Below are 20,396 nucleotides of genomic sequence, written 5' to 3' on the forward strand. Positions count from 1 at the left end.
CGCTCCATCTTTTCTCTGGTGTTGCTGTTTGTTTGTTTTTTCGCACTCTGGATCTTCTTTGGGTTATCAGCCTTCACCGAGCTAAACGTCTGGATGACTGCTATCTCTGTTTGAAATGAGGCAGAGTAGTTAATTCCAAGCTAATCCCCAACTGCAGCATCAGATAGAGAATTTAATATGGTAGGGGATGAAATGATGATCCCCATGAGGATATATAGATACTGCAGCAGGAAGACCTTACTTAGAGCGACGTGAAATATGTAAGATGAACCCAAACAACTGGAACAGACTAATATGTTGTAAATAGCTGATAAAACATGATTAATGCATTTTATAGAGTTTTTATGTGGATTTTTAACACGGTCAGGAGCCTGCCTTAAGACTAATTCAGTGGCTCTGACCAAAGTGTTGTATTTGTCAATAGAAAGAGGTAAAAGATAGCAAAATTAGTATAAAGATTGTCCAAGTTACCTCTGAATATTCTCCTTGTTGGCCAAAACTACAAGCTGAAAATCTTCTAAAGTGGAAAACACCAGAGTGCTAAAAGTTCGCAAAGATTTTGGGGGTAAAACATTTTGATCTGTGGTTTGTTTGCTGGAAAATCCGAAAGGTTTGGCTGCTTTTTAGGAAAGTAAAAGAAAACAGAGGTTAAAAACTGAGGGGAAACAACTTTTACCTTGGTGTAAATTTGGTCTTTGACTCAGTAGGAGGAGTTACCTGTTTTTGGCCTTGTAATATGGATGCCAATACAAAAAGCTGGCTGAGTGTGGACGTGGATATTTCTCTAAGCTTTTACATAAAAGCTCCTGTGGTGGAATGGCACACATAGGTGACTTGCTAAATCCTGACTTAATCCCAAATTTAGCTGGATAAGTCGCTAATCTTTGTGCCAGAGCTGGTTTCACCTGTTTCCGAGTGGCCTCGTTGCAGCTCTCTAAACTGGACGCTGTAGCAGCCTTTGTCCTGGATCGGCTCGTCTGGCGTCGGCAGCATGTCTTGTTCTAGCTTCACATTTTTTCCAGGCATGTCAGGGTTCAGCAGTTTGATGTGAAAATGAGTCACCGAAGACCTGTAGTAAAGGCTTTTGCTGACACACATGGAAATGTGGTGCGGCGGTGGACGAAGTGCAGCCGTTCCTCTGGCTGCAGAGCTCGTCGTCTGGTTGGCAGAGGACGGCACCTCTCTGCGGAGTATTTACAGCGGTACGAAACCTGCCTTTACGGGGGCCACGACAAATGGTTTTCATTACCGGGTTTTTATGATCGCAGAAATGGACTGCGGAGCATACTTTGAATCTTTTCACATGTGAGCGATTTATTAAGGTCACCGTCTGGAATGAGAATAAGCTGCTTTAAAGTTTACACAGGGAAACGAGGCTGCACCAGAACATTTTCTTTTAATTGATTATTCTCATGGTTATATAATCATGATTTGGTCTTTAAAAGCTTAAAAAAAAGCAGATTGTTACAATTACAGTTGCTTAAAGAACAACTTAAAAATGCAAAGGTAATCATTGATGTCATTAAAAGTGAGGAGAAGCCGAAACACATTACTACTGACTGGCTTTTAATACTGATTAAAAAAAAAGGCTTTTGTCTGCTTTGTTTTGTCAATAGATTGATCTGAAGGTCAAAGTGATAATAACGCTACAAAGAGCTGTTCTTGCAAAGGCAGATGTTACAATGTTTCAGATTTTTAAAGTAGTGCTGTCAGCGTTAATCTAGATTAACGCAGATCGCCCCATGCATCGGTCTGCGTGGTGCTAACGCGTTAACAAGCTAAGCGCGCTCACGTGTTGCACCCCCACGCACGGGGCGATCCGTTGTGACGTTAACGTCACTGTAATCAGATTAACGCTGACAGCACTACTTTAATAAGAAGGGTTTTCATCAAGAGAAAGAGAATGAATTTGTATAAGTAAAAATAATTGCAGCCACAATTATGTTTCTTAAAGATTATGTCTATTAAAATGATTTTCAACAGGGCAAATAAACCTGCACATTGCCTTGGTGGAGGCATATTTAAGGAATATTTAGGAGATTCTTGTGTCCTTTTCTTTATTTTCTGTCTTGTATATGAGGAGTGATCAAAAATAAATGCGACAAACCTTCTCTGATTAAAATTTGGATAATCTCATGTTTACAGTCCTGTTGTTAGACATGTTAAGGCAGCTTCCTGACTTGATGCTATTTTTAGTTTGCTCCCTGGAACTTCTGAACGCTTAAATGTGTGCTATCGTTTCCGTGTCCATGAACCTGCCTGGGTCCGGATGACGTGCATTTCATCATCAGATGGATCAGATTTTTTTTTAAATGTTTTATAACCACTCAGACAATTCTGCAGACACACAAAACTACAATGCACGCTTAAAGCACCCTTAGTCGGATTTCAAATATCTATAACTGGAACGAAGAATTCCCCTGTGGTGTCTGCAGCTGAGTACAAACCCAGCGCTACGCTGTAAGCTCTACGATTTCACTGTAGACCTGAAAGTCATACCGGGACCACCATCACATCATATTTGGCTACCTGCACCTTCATCCACTTCCCAAATGTTAAAATCGATTTACAGGCTTACCATTTGACACACTGTGGGTGGTCCTGTGCCCAGTGCTAATGGAGCTCGATGCACTGAGAAAAAAGGATTTCCCCGACACTGCTTCCAAATGTCAACGGAGCAGCCAGATTTTTTCCAGTTTTTACATCGTGTAGGAGCAGTCTCACCTCCTATATTGTTTCAGTGTTGGATCAAGATTTTAAACATGGTGAAAGTTTCCAATAAGGGGCAGCCAATCAGAAAAAAGTTGTCCTAAAGCGAGAGGAGCTGAAACGCCTTGTTTCAGCAGAAGATGAAGCGAGTAGCTCTAACAAGGCCCAGTTTAAGATGAACGGGGATTATTTTAAAGTTTGAATTATGCAAAGACAGTCTGGTCTAGGGCCCGTCGCCCTGTTTCACTGATTGGCAGCAGCTTGTTCCCATATGGAAAAGAAATAGTAAAAACTTATATGATTTACTCATGAAAGTGGCCACTTTCTCTACTTTCATATATTGTTTTAGTAAGTATCCAAAACATACAAGTTTCATTATATAATTTTTCAAGGGATCTTATATGTGTTTTCACTCTTGTATGCTTTTCATACAAGTTTCACACAAGACAGATACAAACTTTATAAGATTTATATATATCTTTTCCATATGGGTTGTAATGCACCCCTTAAATACGCATAATTATTTCTCTCTTTTATTACATGTAGAAAATGCGTCTTTTATAGCTTGCTTTCTAGATTTTGTCTCAAAAGCACGATTTTTAGTTAACCAAGAAAAGCATCACATTTTTGCGTACGAGAAGCTTAAATAGAGAATATTTTACTTTGTTTGATCTTAAAATTACTGAGGCTGTTTCCATAGAGAGTTGCTGACTGATTGATGCCGCTGACTCTGTGCTGTCTGTAAACCATTTCTGCTGCACAGCTAAGCACCGTCAGCCAGGCAGACCAGAGCCAGCCGGTGATGATGGCTCGCCGGTTACAACTCCTGACTTCCCAATGAGGTCTGACTAAGCCGAAGCTTCATGCAAATTAACACTAAGGTTTTTTTTATAGCCCCAGCTGTAGACCCCGCACATCCCGGTGTCACATTTCATGTCGGTGGATTAGCACTCCATCCTCACTTGGGGCTGCGCACATTACATTAAACTGTCTGCCTCTCAATGGGCGTTTGTGCCCCACGGCTCTGATTTACAGCTCTTATTCAGACAGTTGCTTCTTTTTGCCCAACCACAAATGGCAGCGATGGACCATCTGCTAAAAAAATGTGCCAGATGTTTTCTCAATGAATCTAATAGAACATGAAGGAAAATCACGATTTAGCAGAGCCCACGGCGATGTCTTGAAACCGCTTCTTTTAACCAGCAGCCAAAAAACAAACAGTTGGTTTAAAATCTGAGAAATCTGAGTAAAAGAAAAAAAAGTCTCTCCGCAGGAACCGTGGTATCAGTTACACAACCAAATGTCATCTTAACAAAAAAGTTAGAACCAACAAATTATGCCATCTTTCCATCTTTGCTTTTTTAGCAAATATGTTTTTATCTAGCTGTTTTTGGACTAGTAAATGGCAAAATAGAGAACAGTCTCAACCACTTTTTCTTTAAACTTCACAGGTAAAATATTTAAAGGTTTGATTTTATAGGAAGGGCGATTTCCGTGGATTTTTTTTATTATCAAAAAGATCTGGTGGCTTTATAGGCACAGTGAAATGTTTTAAACACTCATTCAGTGGAACAAATGCACGCCTCATATTTCAGTCAGGAATTCAATAACATTGTGATGTCACAACAGTAGGCACTGCTTACTCTCAAAGATCTCGACTACGATAAAGTACACCAAACCCTCCGTTACTGGTAGGAAAGACACGCTTCCCATGTGAAGAATTCCCACCCCTACTTTTGAGCTATAGCTGTACATTTGGAAAGCCGCACAGTTTAAACGTTTAAATACCCAAACTATGAAACACTGTAACACTGTGCTTGAAAAAGGGCTAAGTTTGTAATTATTATTAAAATAAATGAGCATTTTTGGTTGTGTTTTCAAAGAGTACACAAGTAAATTGTGGTCTGTACAATTTAATGAGGCTCTTGATTAAATAAGTATTATCCACTCATTAAATGAGCTTGTTGTGGCTCAGACAGACTCGTTCAACTGCTTGTTAACACAGTCTTTAAATCACATGGCAGCATTTAGTGCGTTTAGGCATGTTGATGTGGTCGAGACGACCTGCTGAAGTTCAAACTGGGCATCAAAGTGATTTCAGTGACTTTGAGTGTGCCATAGATGTCGGTCTAAATATTTCAGAACCAGCTGATTTTCCTTGGTTAGAGGTTAGAGGATAATGGTCAGACTGCTTGGAGCTGATAGGAAGGCAACAGTTAATCCGTAAAACCACTTGTTACAACCACAGTACACAGAAGAGCATCTATGAAGGAACAATATGTCGAACCTTGAAGCAGATGGACTACAGCAGCAGAGGATCTCACACGAGGCCACTCTTATCAGCTAAGAACAGGAAACTGAGGCCACGGTTTACAACGCACACCATTAGAAGATGTTTCCTGATCTAATGAGTCTCTTGTTCCTGCTGCAACATTTTGATCTTTGGGTCAGAATTTGGCAGAAACTACGGTGGCCCTGAGAGGCCAAACGGACTGCAACTTAAGAAAACGTCAGCAATAAGAAAAACGCTGCAAAAGCACACAAAACACAAAGGAAATAGGAAAAAACAGATTTGTGGGAAGTGTTTCTGGAGAGACAATAGCTGTGTCCCAATTCAGGGTCTGCACGCTTGAAGTACGCATTTTAAGTGCGATTACGTCACCGCCACGCGACAATGGCTGTCCCAATTCGAAGTGTACTTCAAACGCATACTCCAAATGCGCCGTCGATTTCCCCAAATATCAAGCATGGTCCGGTGCACGCTTCGTGGTCCCATATATCCCACAATTCATAGCGCAGCGGTGGGTGTAGATAATTTTGCCGCAAAATACGGCAGAAGGGAGCGGCTGAAGAGTGAACTGTCAAAAGTAAGTACTGAATATGACGTCACTTAATTATGTGCGAATGTTTAATAACGAAGAACATTAAAACATTGCTGTTGGCCACATGTCGGCAGAGTTGTGTGACATTATTGGCCATATTATATTTACATTACCACAGTGAGATGATTTTAGTCTCATGAACAACACGAGCTAATTGTTATTTACTAACTACTCTTGAAATAACTGTTCGGTACAGAAATGAAGCCCAACAATCATGTTTTACAGTCCCGTGGATTCAGCCTCAGATACTCATCTATTCAAAGTGATGTCATGACAAAAATGAATGACCAACAAAACATTTTTTCTCCTTCATTTCTGTCAAACAAAGCTGTATGTAACGTTTCTCGCGGTTAGTATCATGGTTGCTGGGCAACCTGAACAGCGCGACGAAGGCTAGACCGTCCCATTTCACAAGCCTCATACTTCCGCACTTCTCGTACTTATAGTACGCATCGTACGTAGTACGCGTAGTGCGCGTACTTCAAGCGTGCAGACCCTGAATTGGGACACAACTAATAACCCGACGGGTTCCCTTCCCCTTTGCCAGTTGAGACCAGTTCCAGGAACCAAAATATGCTAAGACTTGCGCTGGGAGACACTTAAAAGAAGTGAAGGATCTATCGGTTCTGTGAGGAAAGAAAAGATGAGAAGTAGGTGTGTTAGCCTAACTATTAGCCTAAAAATCCGTCATCAGTATTATATGAATCATGATAAAACACGCCTACCATGTTTTGGGTTCCTGCAACTGGTCCGTCGGGTTATTGTCTCCCCAGAAACACTTCCGTTGTCGTTTTCCCTATTTCTGTTTTGTTTTTTCCTATTTCTGTTGTGTTTTGGGGCGATCGTGGCTCAAGAGTTGGCAGTTCGTCTTGTAATCGGAAGGTTGCCGGTTTGAACCCCGGCTCGGACAGTCTCGGTCGTTGTGCCCTTGGGCAAGACACTTCACCTACCGCCTACTGGTGATGGCCAGAGGGGCCGATGGCGCGATATGGCAGCCTCGCTTCTGTCAGTCTGCCCCAGGGCAGCTGTGGCTACAACTGTAGCTGCCTCCACCAGTGTGTGAATGTGAGAGTGAATGAATAGTGGAATTGTAAAGCGCTTTGAGGGTTTCGAAAAGCGTTATATAAATGCAATCCATTATCATTTGTGTGCTTTTGCAGCATTTTTCTTATCGCTGGTGTTTTTTTTAAGTTGCAGTCCGTTTGGCCTCTCAGGGCCACCGTAAGAAACAGCATGAAAACACGGATCCGTCCTTAGTACAAACTGAGCTTTATTTACGTGCCACAGCCTACCTGAATATTCCCGTTCTCACCACAGCATGCCCATCTCCTGATGGCTGCTTCCAGCAGGATCATCACAAACTGATTTAAAGGCAGAATGAGTTCATTATACTCAAAATGGCCTCGTCGGTCACCAGATCTCACTGTAGATACTTCTGCATAAGCATCTCTGTCTTCTAGCTCAGATTCTGGTTTCAATGTGTAAGTTTTTTGTTAGCAACTGACAGTTATTAGAGAGCTCCGCCAAACTCAAAGAGTTATGATAAGTCACCAGAGGTTGATAGTGTCATTTGTGGCCTGGGGACCAAAAGGAAAGGGACTGCACTGTTCTGAGAGGGGCGTCATCAGCACCGACATAAAAGCTCAGGCTGTAACTGGGCTGAAACCGAGGGTATAAAAGCATGAAAAAATTATTTGTTCTGATTAAACTTTAAAGACACATTCTGGTGTTATGGAAAAGAAGGTTTAAATCACTTGTTTTTCCCCACCAACAGTCCAAAATATTTGCGTTTTAGAAACATGCAGCAAATCCTCTCAAGTGACAACTTAAAATGAGGAAGTGTTTCATGTTTCTGCTTTGAAAAGAAAAGTTTCCTTTTAACAGACAACTTTTGTTCAGTTATCGCTCAAAAGAGTCTTTATGCTGGAAAATAGTGTGGTTAATATTCAAATATAATGATTAACTGTGTTGGTGGCACAAAATTGTAATTTGTGAGCAAATAGAAATGATCTCATCAGCTGCTCTTCCTTGTTCTTGCAATGAATTCTCTCAGTCTTTCCTGGAGAAAACGAAACATTTGATGACATTTCAACAGTTTTAAGCTCAAACTATGAACGTGTAGGGAGCAACTGTCAGTAAGGTAATTAAAGCAATAATCATTAGCTGATGCCCTAAATGTTTCTGTGGATCATTGATTAGTCGACCGTTTGTTTCACTTCCTGTCTGGATGGTTTGTTTGCTGCTGTTCTTTGTTTTGGGGGTTGGGGGGGTTTCTATGTCATCTTATGTAATCAGCACGTGAAGAGCTGCAAGTGTTTGAGACAGAGCTGTCAGACAGCGCCGTGACACTGTCACAGGTCATGTCTCGTGTGTTGTTTGCATTGAATTTGAAGTCGGCCACATGACCGTTGCCAGGATGCCTCCAGGAGATGTTCTTCCCCTCGAGTTTCCTTCCATTAAGATGCATTTCTATCACCCTTTGGCTCATGGTTTTTGGTACCATTGAGTTTCTCTGAGCCGCTGCTGAAGATCCTCACTCGAGGGGTAGAGTGCATGGCGGAGGGGGGTTACAATAGGCCTTTTATGTTGTGAGTTATCCTCATTCCCTTGTGTTAGCTTCGGGGTAACATGTGACCAGCCCTCATTCAGGTCATGTCGGCGCTCTCAGTCTTTGACCCTCTTAGAAGCTACTCCCTCAATGTCCCATTCATCCCATACAGATGTCTGTGTGTGTGTGTTAATGCCTGACACAGCAGCGTTATGACAAACCCCTGACAGCCCTTCATTCAGCTTTTTCAAGTGACATGTTAACTGCTGATGCGCAGCGCTGCGGGTTGACAAGCTTAGGTTTTTTTTTTGTGCTCAAGTGCCACAAAGACGCATTATGTACTGTGTGAGCTGCATGTGGCACTTAACCATAGACCTGTGTTATTTTTATCAAGTATATTAATAAAACATTGCTGATACAGAAACCCTGAAACCCATAGTGTGAAAGGGGAAGCATCTGAATCGTTCAAGAATCTTCTTGCTATAATCTGAACAAATGTGCAGGGATTACTAACATTAGTATGTTTAAAAAAACACCTGTATATCTTATGTTCGGTTATATTTGAGTGCCTGTTGAGGTGTCTCTGTGTTGCCTTAATTTAAAGTTGCCTTCTCAAACATTTGCAAAAACGGTCATTCAGTCGGCAACATGAAGCATCAAGTAGTCGTAAGTGCATGTTTGGAAAAATTTGACTGTGATTTCCTATCACGCACCTTTTTCCTCCACTGGAGATATCAAAGAGGGCACCCGACTTCCCTCTGAGCTCGATATGGTAGTGCTAACACTGCTCTGTCAGACCTCCACAGGTAGCATGACTGCAGCACTCTCACAGCTGCTGACGAAAAGTATCTCTACACATTAAAAATATCTTAAGGCTTAAGTAGCTCCAGGGTGGTGCCAAATTTACCTGCACATTTATCAGTTTATGCCTTGCTTTTATTTTGAAAGTCCAGTCATTTCTAGCCATCTAGTTGCAGTCCTTCCTGTCAAGTATACCAGCTTATTCACTGGTGGGGCTGCTGTTTCTCTTCCTGTGGCTGGACATACTCAAACTCCTCTGATGACAGGACTGTTCTGCTCTTTAAATGATCTTCAAGCTTTAGTTCCACACTTCTGGCTAACCGCAACACCACGCAAGTTCTCCACCTGCTGAGGCAACAAAGCAGAGCATTGGGTTAGAGCCTTTTAAAGTTAAGTCTCCCTTTGTGTGTCCATGATTTTCCAATTTTTATCCAGTTGTCTCACAAGCAGTGTTGGTCAAGTTGCTTGAAAAAAGTAATCAGTAACTAATTACTTAAAAAGTAATTAGTAACTAATTACTTTTCCCCAAAAAAGTAATCCTGTTACTTTACTAATTACTTTCCCCCAAAAAGTAATCCCATTACTTTACTAATTACTTATTTTCAAAAGTAATTAATTACTTAATTACTTAGGTACTTTTTAAAAACACAATTTACAACCTGAATAGGTGATAAAGCGATAGATCTTTCAGCCCAATTCTACTTTTTCTACATAATCCATCATACAAAATGTAATCAAATGGAAAAGTGTCTTTTTAAAACTTGTTTTATTAGTTTTAATCTTTTAACTTTATGCATCAAGCAAAAATTTAATTATATGCAACATTCTCTGACTGGAAGAAATTTGTTTAACATTTAAACCTATTTTCTGCACATTCCAGCACATAAAATAAAATATTTTCTTGTGTTTACACTCACTCTTTCAAATAGATGCAAGTAAAACACGGCAGAAAATAAATAAAGTCAAAGACTAGCGGCACTTTTGCTCTATTTTCACCTGTAAAGCAGGCGGAGGTTTACCCTGGTGCAGGTGTGCTGCAGCGGTCAGTGGAAGAATCCGTGAGTTTCTCTGTGAATTTCCCATTACATCATAGCGCACTCGGTGTTTGCTTGGAAGTTTAGGGTTTTTTCGCTGTAAAAAGAAGTTTTCTTCCCACGCACAACGGACACTAATGTTTTTGTTACTTTTTATGGAATCAAACTCAAAGTAAGGTCAGTACTTCCACGCTTTAAACGCTGCACACTCATACTCTCTCGCACTCGATATATTATCCATTGTTGATCTGCACACAGCTGTTGTCACGAATGTCGCACTCGCTTACGTCACTGTCATGAGACATTCTCGCAAAAAAATCACGGTTTTAGTAACGCAGTAACGCAGCGTTCCTACGGGAAAGTAACGGTAATCTAATTACCGTTTTTGCAATAGTAATCCCTTAATTTACTCGTTACTTGAAAGTAATCAGATTACACTGCCCATCTCTGCTCACAAGTCTTATAAAAATGGGCTGTAGGATTCCCTACTGTTAGAGGCACATTGGAGGAATTGTTTTGCTAATTCTCCCACTGGATGCAGTTTGAAAGGAGAAGAAAAGATATGGTGTAATTAATCACCTTTTATGATGACAAAATTAGAAAAATCATCTGAATTTGATGAAGCTTTGAGTATCGTGATGTCCCGCACAGAGCTGCACTTCTCTCCTTTGGTTTTTCGTGATTCATTTAACAGGTTTCTTTCTATTGCACATTGTCACTATTTGCTTTACTTCACCAAGTTTTCCACCACAGCCAAGTTTAAAAATGTTTTCCCATACTTTTACTTTTTCCTACTTGTAGCACTTATTCTAAGCTCTTTAAATGTAAATTTGAAAATAATGGAAGATTTAAAAATAGCAGATTCCCCGCCGAGCATCAGTAAAAGTTTTTAAAGAGACAGCTCACCCAAAAATAAAATTCAGATGTTTTTTTTCCTGCCAGCTCTACTGCTGTTTATTGATCTGTACTGCGTGCATTGCCTAGTTTAGTCGTTTTAACATAATGCAACTAAATACTGCTCAGCATCAATATCTCTTTATCAAAATTATCATCCACTTACTCACAAAATCCACAAACCTCATGAGCAGTAACATGTAGGGACTATTTTTTTCTGTCTACATCCGCCAACAAAAAGAAGCGTGCAGCGAGCTTACATCCTGTCATGCTGTGACTCGCAGTCTCATCACAGGATGAACGCTTCCTTCTGCAAAGTGCTGTGATTGGCGGGTGTAGTTTGGCAAAGCAAAAAGAGATTTTGGGGTGAACTGTCCCTTTAACACCAAGAGGAACAACCCAGCTTGATTAGATGGACTCAGATGGCTCTTATCTCATCCTTTTGAAGGACATTAGGCAATCACAAAGTGACACCACAAGCCATTTACTTCTTTCCTCTTCTGATTATTTAGTAGATTAATGTAATTTTTAAATGCTACAAAAACATACAAGGTCTTCTTCAAACGTCTTTCTCCAAACAACAATATAAAGATATTCTGGTTGTTGCTTTCAAAACTACAGTTAAAAAGTTAAGAATTGGTCAAAATAAATACAGATTACATGTTTTTATTGCAGCTCTTCAATGATTATAGCATGGGTTTTTAAGGTTTTGATGACTGAGTGGCGGATTGAAGGCCACACATGAAGAATACACACATCAAACAGTTTTTATTGGTTAAGAGAGTGGTGGCTTTTGGTTTGTGACTGTCATTTTGGTGCTGGTTTACAGCTTTTTAACCATTAGTGAGGTGGCCTTTCTCTACCCTAAGTGCATTTTTTTAGTTTAGTCTCTCCAGAGGAGCTGAAAGTAAACAGAAATGCTATTTTTGTCTGTACCGCAGTGTAATGTGAATTGTGAATGAATGTAATGCCCTTCAAGGATCCTGGGAGTTTAGCAGAAAGGGTTTAATTGCTCACGTGGTGAGTGGGATGATCAAGACGGCTTCTTTAAAGTTTTCAGCCACTAGGCGGACACAGATTAGAGGCTTGGTGGTGAGTACAGACTGGGCAGGACGGCCATATGTGTCAGCAATAAGAGGATAAATCCTCAGTGGACACAAGCTCTTTTGATCTGGCTGATTTTTGATGTGAGGCTCGGCGTCTGTCGTGCGTTTTTTTTCTTTGTTGTGGTTGATTCTCGATGATGACCTGTGCAATTTTCCGCAGACAAACTGCTCATTTGAGTTGATAAAGCAGCATTTTAGTCTTTGGGGGTTCCCGTGATTTGTCCATATGGGATTCATGAGTGTCAGCATTAATCTTGGAAAAACAAACCGACTCATTTCCCAGGAACTGAATCTGGGGCAGCTCTATACTTGCCAAACGGGCTCGGGTGTTTTGTTGAGATCTGAATACAATTGTAAGTGCCCCGGGGCATTTGATTTCCACTATAGGATGTCTGGTGTGGGGCAAGGTCAATTTGGGTTAGGTGTCTTTTTTTTGTCTGGTTAATTAGGGTCATATTATTACTTTAAATCAGAACCTACATATCTGCGATTTAAAGAGTTGTTTACGGAGGCTGGGATGCTGCAGGGATGTGTTGCCATCCATTATTGCTTTATTATATTATCCTCCCACATTCTGCTCATGAAACCCGTGTTTTCTTCCTCTCGCTGTTGCCGTGGCACCCAGTCATTTTGTCATCAGACTTGGTTTATTGTGTCTGGTATGTGAGGATGATGTGGCCTTCTTAATAAGGACAGCAGCTGAGTCACGCCGGGTGAAAACCTGGGGAGAGAAACCACACCGAGACGCTGTGCTGAGAAAGCTGCCGCGGCGCTGACCGGTTCACACAAGACGCTGATTGTGGAAGCCGTGTCGCAAAAATTGCTGCACAACAGCCAGACTGTTAACTCATTAATCGATTGAAGCGATTAATCTGGAACTAATAACTGTTTCAGTTATTTCAAACCAAAAAAAACCCCCAAACATTTTCTCACCCATACTTCTGAAATGTGTCACCCATTTGGGTTTGGGACTGTGAGAAGATAAAGCAGCATATTTTATTAATAAGTAATTATCAAAGGCTTTCAAAAAAAGACTCACTTATGAAATGTTTACTTGTTTAATTTTTAATTCGACTCTTACATGGTGGGTTGGAGAAAAGAGACTTTTTCAGGGAACTTTAATTCTTTCTGTGTTTTAAAAAAAAAAGGAAAAAAAGGTTAGAACCTTCTAGAAGTTAACTAAAGCTATCAACAGAAGATAAAGAAACAACCACAATGACTGGTTTTGAGCTAGGGTCAGGCTGAACTTGGAGCAGTAAATCATCCAGGCTAGTCATTAAACCCGCATCCACGAGTCTGCTACGGTCCCCTCGGGTCCAAGTGTAACAAATATCTTCACGTAACATAACGTAACTGTACTTTCTTACTTTGAGGTGCTAACACAACTTTATTTGAAGTACTCAGCAAAGTGTCTCGCCCCAAAAATCCCAGTTACTCAAAAAAGAAAAAGGATGTGTTCATCCACCCATACGAGAGGCTTGTGACAGTGTGACCGGATGCAAACAGTCATGCCATCCACATCAGCTGAGCTGTAATGCTAGCGGGCCCCATTTTTCTCTCCTTTTTGGGGATCCACCGATTGTGAAATTCTGGATGCCGTTATTAAATCATGGGTTCACCCCAGTGTCTCCGAGCCAACACAAAACAGATGTTACACAACACATAAACATCTGCTACTAAAGTCCATTTTATTTGTGGCTACACCAACATCAGTGCAATCTTTCTTCTTTTGGTTGGTCACAAGTGGCAACTTCCAGGACTGATCAACAACAAACAAGCAAGCATGGAAACAGATGCACAGATAGAGTGTGTGTGTGTGTGTTTATAAGTCAGCTGAGTGGGGCAGATTAGAGCTGTCAAATGAGGAAATATTGATGACACAGAGTGTGTTCTAACACCTGAATGGAGTGCATTTTCTTCCTGCTGATGCTCAGGTTTCCTCCCATACTTCAAAAAATGGCTCAGAGACTGAAATGTCAAAGCAACACTGTCTGTTAGAGGAGCTGCAGTTCCTCTAACAGGCAGTTGATTGGCTCTAATGGCCGGTCGATCCCTATAGACTCACCATGTTAAAATATCCAAATTCACAGTTTTAAAAAGCAGTTTTGCCATTTGTGGATCGTTTCACCCTCTTTTATCATTATTATTTTTTCACAGATATATTTTTTGTGCTTTTTAGACTTTATTATGAAAGGACAGTTTGAGAGTAGACAGGAAAGGTGGGTGAGAGAAGAGGAGGAAGACGTGCAGCAAATGACCGAGCACACAATCAAACCCAGGGCTGTCGCCCTTGTGCCACATGGTTTGTTGATTTGGTGCTAAATAAATCAAATTGAACTGAACCCGCTGCCTGCATGGTCTCACCTCCATGAATTGGACCTCTCCACTGTGTTCGTATCTTTTTCTGTATCCAAGTAGTTTGTGCTTCACTTCCTATGAGTGAAATCCCAGCTGCGTATTGGTGTCTTTGCAGATGTGTCTGATTGTTGCACCTGTATGTTTAAACAAGCTTGATAGGATTAACTGGTAACATAGTACACATCCTTTCAACTAACTGCAGTCATTTCTTGCTGCTTGAAAATTTGTCCAGAAACGAGCTGCATTCGAATAGCAGAAGTCCATCTTTTAGATACAATATGTAGAGACAAAAAAACCTCCCGTCACCTCATCTCGGCACATAATTTGGGCTCTGTTAACTCTGGATTGCTGTGTTTGCTCCATTTTCTCTAAGCCACAGCAGAGAATAATTGAGACTATAATTTTTAATGAAAGTAATCATAAGCTGGAGCCTCCTGATTCCTTCTGATTTCCAGTCTTTCCCTCTGTGCCGTCGCTCAGGACTCTGTCCAACACGTACTGCCAATGTGAAAGAGAAGGACAATCCTCTTAGTGCAGAGCCTGTTTTCTTTCTGGGGCACTTAATGGCTCTGTGCAGAGCTGCTGTCAGTTTGGCCGGGATGTCGGATATCCTCTCCCTGTTACGTCCCTTTGTCCGTACAAGGTAGGGTCTCCTGTGAAAACAACTCCCCCTTCTCCTCCTCTTTATGACCCAAGCCGGCAGCTGTGGGGTTAATGTTTAGCAGCAGCAGCAGCACAGGCAGGAGTTGTAGGAGGTGGAGGAGGAGGGGAGAAGGAGAGCAACTGGGAGGTGGGGGCTGGTCCACAGCTGTTGTAGTAGGCAGGGTCTGTTGGGGTAGGAAGCCTGCCTCACTCGCCCTGGAACAATGGGAGGCATGGCAGCCTCTGCAGACAGCACAGACACATACACAATGCTCATGCCCAAGGACAGGCCTTTTCTAGCTGTAGCATAGAGGAAACCGGCTTCCTCGCCACGCTCGCAAAGTGACGGCACTTTTAACAGGAGGTGGTGCGGGAGGGGGGGGGACGTAATCTCCACGGCGGCCGGAAAGCAGAAATGTAAGGTTGTGGCCTCCTTTCATGTCTTTTTTACCCTCTTTGCTTCTCGTGCCTTACGTTTCGTTCTGGCGTGAGGAGCTCTCAGATGACTGGATGACAGAAAAGGCAGAAGGAGAAAGGTGAGATGACCCAAAATGTGTACGTTGGGAGGAGGGGGTAAATTTGTATTGGTGATGCAGTTTTTACAGCTGACACGGTCTTCAGCGCCCGGCGCTCTGTCTGCCTGTTGGGATGTTGTTTCTGTGTCCAAGTGAAGCAGATTTTTCTCCCTGAAATGACAGCGAGGGGACTCGTGTTTTGTGGCGTTGACTTGACGTGAATAGGCGCGAGATGACTGCTAAAGGAGGGCTGATTTCCTCGTGTGCATATGTGTGTGTGAGTTGTTTAGGTTAGCATTAATATCCGTGGGTTAGCTTACATTTTATGACAGCAGCAGGCTGAGCACTGTTAACACTCTGTGTCCTTTTTCATTTAAATGTTTGGCTGAACCAGCTCCAAATCCTGTTTTGGTTCCCGCTAACAAAGTGCCATAAATCTGCCAAACGTGCACGAGGGTGGGTGGAGGTGGTGGATGGTGCGCTGCCTTGAATGCTGCCTGAATGTGTGATATCAGGAGGATGAAGGGACCCTTGATGTGCTTCCTCCATGGGTGTGGAGGTTGGCTGGCACAGATTTAAGAAGGATCCCTGCGTTTTGTGTGATTGCTCTCAGACCTGCATGGCTCACTTCCAATCTCTCAGACCTCTTTTGGGAAGGGAGCTCCCCTCCTCCTCTTCCTTCTCCTCCTCCTCCTCCTCCTCCTCCTCCTCATCCATCCCTTCCCCCACCTCCTCTCGCTCCTCATCCCAAATATTGCTTGTGTGCGATTCGTCTCGGTTCATGTAGCCAAACATCAGACAGGAAGCAGTGCCGAGGGAACCCGCCAGCCTGATTCTGTCTCACACACATCTCTATTCCACTTTGATATTTATCTGCGTCTGTATTAATGATACCGACCACTGTGCGTCTGCAGAAAATGAGGAAAAAAAACGACTCTGGCCTACATTTTTTGGGAGAGATTCAGCCATTCCCGAGTCTCGCTTAATTCCAGCGTGTGAGGATTGAGGTTTTTGTCACATTGTTTACATATCCCGCCTACACACTTTGCGTACACAGCGAGAACTTCAGTCTTTGCCTTTACAGATTGGCAGATGGAAAGGGTGGTGTTTGACGTATCCTCGGATGGCCTTGCCGATCCCCAAGAGTGAGACTGACATGATTTAAGAAGCTTTTGTGCATTTCTTTGCTCTGCTTTGGCTGAGTCGCCTTTTGAATTTTCTCCCCCTATCCCTGCCCTCATTCCATGAATCTCCTCATCCCCAGCATCCCACCAAACCACTTTGAAAACCTAAATTTGCCTCCTTGAATATTTCAAATTTTTTATCATCCCACCTTCAAAAAAAAAAGGATTTGAAAGTAAGAGTGTTTTGGGCTTTTTCTCGATCTGCTGGCCACTTTGTGGTCTCCGTTTCTCAGCACCTGGCATACCGAGGCCAGAACGGCAGATCTGCTCTTGCTCCAGATTGAGTGGGCAGATGCTCAACACCTCTAATCCCATTTCAGTTTGACAAGATCTAACAGGATCAGGCCCCGTTACCTTATAGAGCACGTTTGGAAATGAAGAGTTAATACTGCAGTTCGGCGCCCAAACATATCTGTGTTGACGAGACAAAAAAAAACGCTGGCTGAGGAGACCCTGCTGCAGACGCGGCGCCCCACTTACGCTGTAAACCTTTGTAGAAAGCGAGCATAATTAACGGGGAGCTCGATTAATGGGGGAATCCCACATTAGGCTGAAACTTTAAAGGAAATCTTTGTGTGGCACTGTCCTGCATTCTCAGAAAGACATAAAAGGGGAGTTCTTAAATGCTGTCTACTGAATTATTCATCCATCTTTCTTTCATTACACTTTACAATGACTCAGAGATGAAAGGAAAGACGAGATTGAGGAAAGAGGGCGAGATAGAGGAGCGGGGGCTTGTGGTCTTTGCATGGCTGGCGTCTGCCGAGTGCCGGTGTCTCCCGAGGGCAAATGGACCATCTTCCTCTCCTCTCGGTTTCCTGTTCGCTTGTGGAGCCGAGGCCCATCGCAGAGGTGACATTGGCCTCAAACCCCATCTTAAACTCCGGCTATCAAACTTTTTGAGATCTGGTTACACACGGGCAGATTTTGCGGTTTCTTCTTATGATTTAAGATGCAGAGAGGAGGAGGAGGAGGATGGGAGGGGGAAAGATGAGGCCGGGGGTTTATTACCTCCACCGAGGAGCCTCTGTGATTGGTTGGTTTGTCTTTGTTAGCAGGATTATTCCAAAAAAGGCTCGATCTGAATCCAGGATTCTTCCCCATTGTTTGATGGGGGGTTAAAACTGCACCTTTCTTTTCAAATCTTCACAAATGTGTATCAAATTATGAAATGAGAGAAATACAGACACTTGATTTGCTCCATAAAATACCGCAATCTAATCCAAGATTCAGATATCCTTCTCCGTGTCCTCCTGGGAGTCCGCTCATGCATTGTGCCGAGGAGATTTTCAGCCTCGGTGCTGTTGTGTTTTAAAACATGTCCCGGTTTTCTCGCCCTCAGCTCCGTGGTTTTGTTGTTGGGAGACAGAGGTGCCTGACGGGAGACTGACTCCTCTTCAAGGATCATTACAAGAGCTGACCCCGCAGGTGAGTACATGATTCATAATGTTATGATTTCTTTTCCTGAAGGCTAATAATTATTATTTACTATTTTGTGTACAAATTGATTCATTGTTGAGCTTATAAAATGTCGCATATAAAAGGCACACGCTCATGCATATTTGCAGAAAATAGCCCGGCTGTTGTCTTAAATGTCGCCAGTTATCCTTTTAGTTATACAATGTCAAATAAAGGCACTTTTGAATGCACACTCGCAGCGTGACACCCACAGTTTAGTTGATTACAGTTTCCTTCACACAAGAAAGCATCTGTTTCACTTCCTCACTATTAATCAGACCCTTTGATGTGTATCATTACATTTAAATTTCATACTCACTCAAAATCCCAGAGTACACAGCTGGGTTAACCCTGTGTTAGACTACTCAGATTAGACTGTGCTAGTTTAGCAATTTTCTCAGACACACAGCACATTATTGTGAAGATGTTACTGTGAAAGAAAAAAGGGGGGAGAAAGGGAAAATGTGACTCACGGTTAATGTTTTACCTCCAACTCCTTGGCACGTGTCCAATCCTACGATGGCGTCGGAGCGCGTATTCAAATCGGCTAGCAACGTGGCAGGAAGTATCGGACTAAAGATGCAAAATACTCATATAACAAATTTAAATGAAAACTCAGCTGGCATTAATTCTGTTTATTTAGATGTCATGCAATGAAAGCCAATTGAAGCTGTTATGTTCATATTTGTTTTTAAATGGGCTGAAAATCTTCTGCTCGGTATTAATTTGCTACCTGTTGAGTTAATGATTTATTGTTTTGGTGTTTCGTGCACAAAATCTCAAAACCAAACCACAAACTGTTCCACATATAGTAACTGTAAATCTAATATAAGGAGAATAGCACCACATCCTCACGTTTAAGGAGCTGTAACCATCCGTGTGCCTCATTAACCAGATAAGTGAGGAAATGAGGTTTTTTGCAGTGTTTAACCAACATTTCACACACTATTGATATGAAAATGTTACTAATCACTAAGTCTCAAACCTATATGTGTATACTCTATATGTAAATATTAATTATATAACCCTAAATAGATTTTATAGCACATGCTCACATTTAAGAAGGAGCAAACACAAAGAAAGTTCTGCATCTTCAATTAAAAAACAGGCGATCATGAATGTATCTGCAGATTAACTTTCCCTTCTGTCCTTTGCTTCAGTTCTTTTATTGTCTGAGCTTTAAAAAAATGTATCTGTGACTCGGTTTCGGTGCTACTTCTCTGTTTCATTTCCTCCGTCTCCCTGCTTGTTAGTCATCAGGCTTGTTGGTAGTTTCTGTGTCAATGCTTTACACCCATGAAAAGTTAATCCGTCCTTTGCAGCAGTCGCTGCTGGCTGATTTGTTTAAAGGACACCACAGCTATTTATTTTCAGCAGAAGACATGTTAGTATTCCTCTGGTGTCAAGTTGCACTTTATTTGTTTGCTGATGAATGTGCAGCAGTGTCCCCGCAGCTCACATTTTTCATACGCAGGTATCCGCTTGAGTCATTTTAGGAGGAACAAAAGCACCACATGCCCGCTTGGCTCAGAGGCTAACACATGATCCTGCCTGTTTTCTTCACTGATTGGAGCTTTTAGCTGCGAACGCGGCGCCTCGCTGCCCTTTGTTTACACTTAGCGATGTCTGATTGAGTGGCTGTGTTTTCCAGAAGGGTGCATTTACAAAAACAAAACACTTTGTGCTCACTTTGACCTTCATCTTATCTGTTTGCTCTTTTTTTTCCTCCCTTCTCTATGCGTGCATCCTTGCTCGCGTCCTCTTGTTTGCTTCCTTATTTCTATAGACATAAAAAAACAACCAAGACTTTTTTTGCCCGAGTTTATTTTAGGAATTTACACAGCAAGGCCAAAACCTTAAAGTAGTGTAGAATGACACCGAGGCAGCTGTCGGTGGCAACGGGGAGAAAACCTGTTAACAGGAAGAAACCTCAGACAGAGCCAGTGAAGACAACCTTTGGTCTCAGCTGGGGCTGCTCCTTTTTTAAAAAAAATCCTCATCATACTACCTCAGCTTTTGCAACTTGGTGCATTTGTTGAACTTCCTCTCAAGACTCCTCGAAGCTAAAACGTTTCCCAGCAGGGTTTAATTTTCTTGATGACCAAAGTCTCTTTCAGTCGTCTTGGTTCACGTTAAGGCAAATCTGCCTCAGCCAGCCCTGTGAGCTGTGCGCTGACCAAAAGAACGAGGTCAAATGGGTTTCCCCTGCAGGGTGCCTGGGCTCAGACACCTAGATGGAGCTCTGAGTAGAGTCACTGTTCCTTC

The 20,396-nt window shown here is 42.1% G+C and overlaps 1 protein-coding gene across 3 annotated transcripts in view; it reads left to right on the plus strand.

The window, feature by feature from the left end:
* Positions 1 to 20,396, plus strand: part of nckap5l (NCK-associated protein 5-like) — a 62,823-nt gene that overhangs the window by 12,492 nt on the left and 29,935 nt on the right. For 2 of the 3 annotated variants that reach the window (XM_087833666.1, XM_087833664.1), the window contains exon 2: positions 18,016 to 18,101. The gene's annotated coding sequence lies outside the window, so the exon portion shown is untranslated. Of the gene's footprint in view, positions 1 to 15,167; positions 15,511 to 18,015; positions 18,102 to 20,396 lie in introns of those variants that run through there. The other variant, XM_087833665.1, reaches the window with a different exon arrangement.

Source organism: Neolamprologus brichardi, chromosome 20, assembly GCF_056152115.1.
Source record: "Neolamprologus brichardi isolate AB-2024 chromosome 20, ASM5615211v1, whole genome shotgun sequence".
Classification (NCBI taxonomy): Eukaryota; Metazoa; Chordata; class Actinopteri; order Cichliformes; family Cichlidae; genus Neolamprologus; species Neolamprologus brichardi.